Genomic DNA, 5109 nt, shown 5'->3' on the forward strand with positions numbered 1-5109 from the left:
AAAAAGGAGAACATTGATGTCAAGGTGGTGGTGGATAGATTTGTTAAACCCATATCGAGCACCACTTCAAAGCCCTTTAACACAAAGAATTTTCAGGTGAAGTGCTTCAGGTGTGGCAACCCTGGCAATATGGACAACTGTAAAGACCGCCCAGGCTGGAAGGCCATGTGAAAAACTTGTGAGAGAAAAGGTCACGTCTCAAAGAGCTGCAGAACGGGCAATAAGCATAAAAAAGTCAGGGAAGTTGAACTTTATGAAGAAAAATTGGAAGGAATCAATATTCTCCTAGTCACAGGGAATGCTAGGGATGGCCCTCAGGAGCTAGTTTTGATCAATGATGCTCCCGTGAGCATGCTCTTCGACTCTGGGGTCAAGATACCGCTAGTCCCAAAACATTTTATGAGCGTTATCTGCCATGCAAGGTCACCCTGTTGAAGCCAGACATTAGACCAAAATGTTAAGGTGGGGTGACTATTGAGTTGCTGGGTTATTTCTGGGGCACAATTGACTTCAAAGGGAGAGTCATCCCTGGTAAAATCTATGTTTCAATGAAGCGGGACTCGCTCATAAGTTGGTCCCTTCAACGGGATCTACATATCTGCCTTGATCCTAATGAGAATCACTCTGTCTGCCTAAAGGAATTACCACCAGTTAGGGTTGTTAGTAATGCTAATAGAGTTTGGAACAAGGAATTCCCTGAGGTCTTTTCTGGTGAGCTGGGTGTGTCTCAAAAACTATGTACATCGGATAAAGGTCAAATCTAACGCTGTTCCAAAGACAGTTAAGGTCAGGAATGCACCTCTGTTAGTAAGGGAGAGCATGAAAGTTGAATTAGACAATCTCTTAGCCAAGTGCATCATTCAAGAAGTTGAAGCAATGGAGTGGGTCTCCTGTTGTTATGGCCCGCAAAGCCAATGGGGAGGCCAGGCTTTGTGTCGGCTGGAGGGAGCTCTACAAAGCAGTTATTGTTGACCATTACCCTTTACACAACATAACTAAAATGCTGTGTTCTATTGAGGGGGCAAGGCATTTTTCTTCCTTGGACTTGACCTCCGCCTATCACCAGGCCGGGCTTCACTCCCTTTCAGAACATTCAGAACATTCACTCTTCTTCCCAGGACCTTACCTCCTTTGTAACACCCTTTGGTACCTTTAGATTTCTAAGAATGCCTTTCAGACTGATTTCTGCAGCCTCAGTTTTTCAGAGGGCGATGGAGGGCATTCTTGGAAGCCTTCAGGGTGTCAAGGTGTACCAAGATGTGCTCTTCTTTGGTGTGGATCTTAAGGAGCATGGTGGGAGGCTAGGTCAGTATTGAAGAAGTTACGTGATGCTTACCTCACCCTTATTGCTGACAACTGCAAATGTGATGTCAAAGAATTAGAGTACCTAGGGCGTTTTGTGTCCGCTGCAGCCATCAAATCCAATGACTCATTGGTAAACACCCTTTGTAATTTGCGCACCCCTTTAAACAAAGAAGAGTTTGTAAAGTTTCTGGGCATGGCTGAATTTTATCATAAGTTCGTTCTGAACTTTGCAGGGAAAATCTCTTGCTTGAGGTCTCTCCTTCAGAAGGGAAGCACATTTGTTTGTTCCAAGTGCTGTGAGAGTTTGAGTGCATTAACAAACATCTGAATGAAGCACCTTGTCTAGGATATTTTGACCCCACAAAGGTATCTTATCTCATAACTAGGGGTTAGGAGCAGTTCTTTTGCAAAAGGTTGATAGGGAGGATAAAGCCATTCGTTTAGTCTCCATGCCCTTGAGGGGTGCTGAATGCAACTATTCTGTTGTGGAGAAAGAAGCTCTGGGTGTTTTCTGGGCAGTCTGCAAGCTGAGAAAGATTTTGTGTGGGAAAAGGTTCAGAAATCTTACCGACCCCAAACCTCTTAGGGAGGTCTTCTCCAAGAAAGGCATTGACTTTGTCTCCCCTAGGATACGGAACTGGGTTATGGCTCTACAAGAATTTGACTTTGACATCTCATACTTACCTGGTTCCAATAATATCCTGGCAGACTGTCTGTCAAGGCTCGGGATGAGGATTGTGAAATGACAGACAATGTTGAGTGGTTTGGAAGTGAAGAACTGGAGGAAGGAATTAATGTGTGTGTGATTAGTGAAGGGTTGATTTCCGAGACAGTGGAGGGAACATCACATGATCGATTTAGACTCGCAGAAAGTCCTAACCATGGTCACAGGTGGCTGGTGTGAGAAGAAGGACTGTGAAGAAGTCCTCCAAGGCTTTTGGCGAGTTAGGGAAGATCTGGCAGTGGAGGGTAGTCTCCTCATGCCTGGTAGTAAGTTGGTTGCACCCCTTGCACTAAAGGATAAGCTAGTAAAGAGTGCTCACGCCTCGCACATGGGCATTGCCAAGGCAAAGAAAAGGATCAGGTAAGCATATTGGTGGCCTGCCATGGATTTACATGAGGGAGGTTGGTGCGTGGATGCGCTGAATGTGTGTGTTGTGATAGGATATTAAAGTGCAGGACACAACCCATGGTTATTAGGGAACAGGCTACTGGTCCATGGTGGACACTTCTATAGATATTTTGGGACCTGTGAAGTTGAAGACTCTGGAATGCTATTTGATCGTGTGTATTGATATGTTTTCCTGTTGGCCTGATACGAAGGTGGTTAATTCCGTTGAGTCTGGTGTAGTGATTGAGTTTCTAGAAGAGTTATTTGAACGTGAGGGTTTCCCGTTAACACTCTTGTCAGACAATGGTGTTCAGTTCACGACCTTAGTCATGGAAGAGTTTCTGAGTTCCAGGGGGATCAAGCATAAGTAGGCGTCCCTGTACCATCCACATGGCAATGGTGTGGTGGAAAGGTTTGTCAAGGTTCTTAAAGAGACTCTGCAACAATCTGTTGCCTGTGGTGAAAGTTGGCACATTCCTGCCCTTTTGTTCTGACGTAGAGCAGTGCAGCAAGATTCCTTGTGGTGCTGCCCTACCCAAAACCTCATAAAAGAGGCTCAGAGTCTGGGCTTCCCGACTGAGAAGGAGAGACCTGCAGCAGGACGGCGTTGTATCGACTGAATCCAGTCAAGCGTGAACTAGAAAAAGAAGAGATCACATTCTTTGGCTACATTACACCGGCACAAGATGTTTGGAAGAAAGAGCCCGACCACCCGTAGGATCATGAGACCACCATGAGCCAGACCACCCGTAGGATCATGAGACCACCATGAGCCAGACCACCCCTAGGATCATGAGACCACCATGAGCCAGACCACCCGTAGGATCGTGAGACCACCATGAGCCAGATCAGATTGCCCCACCCGTAGGATCCTGAGACCACCATGAGCCAGACCTGATTACTTCCACCCATAGGATCATGAGACCACCATGAGCCAGATCAGATTACCCCACCCGTAAGATCATGAAACCACCATGAGCCGGACCTGATTATCCCCACCCGTAGGATCATGAGACCACCATGAGCCAAACCAGATTAACCCCACCCGTAGGATCATGAGACCACCATGAGCCAGACCAGATTACCCCCCTCCCGTAGGATCATGAGACCACCATGAGTCAGACCACCCATAGGATCATGAGACCACCATGAGCCAGACAGACTGCCCCCCACCTGTAGGATCATGAGACCGCCATGAGCCAGACCAGATTCCCCTCCCACCCGTAGGATCATGACACCACCATGAGCCAGACCAGATTACCCCTCACCCGTAGGACCATCAAACCACTATGAGCCAGACCAGATTACCCCTCTCGTAGGATCATGAGACCACCCTGAGCTAGACCAGATCACCCCACCCGTAGGATCATGAGACCACCGTGAGCCAGACCAGATTACCCCCGCCACCCATAGGATCATGAGACCACCATGAGCCAGATCAGATTACCCCCACCCGTAGGATCATGAGGCCACCATTAACCAGATCTGATTACCCCCCCCCACCTGTAGGATCATGAGACCACCATGAGCCAGATCAGATTATCCACCACCCGTAGGATCATGAGACCACCATGAGCCAGATCAGATGACCCCCCTCCTGTAGGATCATGAGACCACCATGAGCCAGACCAGATTACCCCCCTCCCATAGGATCATGAGACCACCATGAGCCAGACCAGATTATCCCCCGACCCGTAGGATCATGAGCCAGACCAGATTAGCCTACCCCCCACCAGTAGGATCATGAGACCACCATGAGCCAGACCAGATTATCCCACCCGTAGGATCATGAGACCACAATGAGCCAGACCAGATTACACCACTCGTAGGATCATGAGACCACCATGAGCCAGACCAGATTACCCTACCCCCGACCAGTAGGATCATGAGACCACCTTGAGCCAGACCAGATTACCCCCCCACCGGTAGGATCATGAGACCACCATGAGCCAGGCCAGATTATCCCCCGACCCGTAGGATCATGAGACCACCATGAGCCAGACCAGATTAGCCTACCCCCCACCAGTAGGATCATGAGACCACCATGAGCCAGACCTGATTACCCCCACCCATAGGATCATGAGACCACCATGAGCCAGATCAGATTACCCCACCCGTAAGATCATGAAACCACCATGAGCCGGACCTGATTACCCCCACCCGTAGGATCATGAGACCACCATGAGCCAAACCAGATTAACCCCACCCGTAGGATCATGAGACCACCATGAGCCAGACCAGATTACCCCCCTCCCGTAGGATCATGAGACCACCATGAGTCAGACTACCCATAGGATCATGAGCCAGACACTGTCCCCCACCTGTAGGATCATGAGACCACCGTGAGCCAGACCAGATTCCCCTCCCACCCGTAGGATCATGAGACCACCATGAGCCAGACCAGATTAGCCTACCCCCCACCCGTAGGATCATAAGACCACCATAGCCTTTGAGCGAGAAGCAACAGCTAAGACGCAGACATTTACTGTATTAGAAGTCCACAGTGATGGGTCGAGGAGATGTGGCTATGGAGTGACTCGCACGTACTCTCTTCCTCAGCATTCTCTTTTTCGTGTTTTCTTTCCTTTCATTCTTCTCCTTATTGTCTGTTTTTCTTCTTGCCCCCACCCCACACGATGGCCCTAAATTCTTTAATTTGTCAACCAAGGTGTAAGATGTTGATTAGACCTTAA

This window comes from Lissotriton vulgaris, chromosome 1_1, assembly GCF_964263255.1.
Source record: "Lissotriton vulgaris chromosome 1_1, aLisVul1.2, whole genome shotgun sequence".
NCBI lineage: Eukaryota > Metazoa > Chordata > Amphibia > Caudata > Salamandridae > Lissotriton > Lissotriton vulgaris.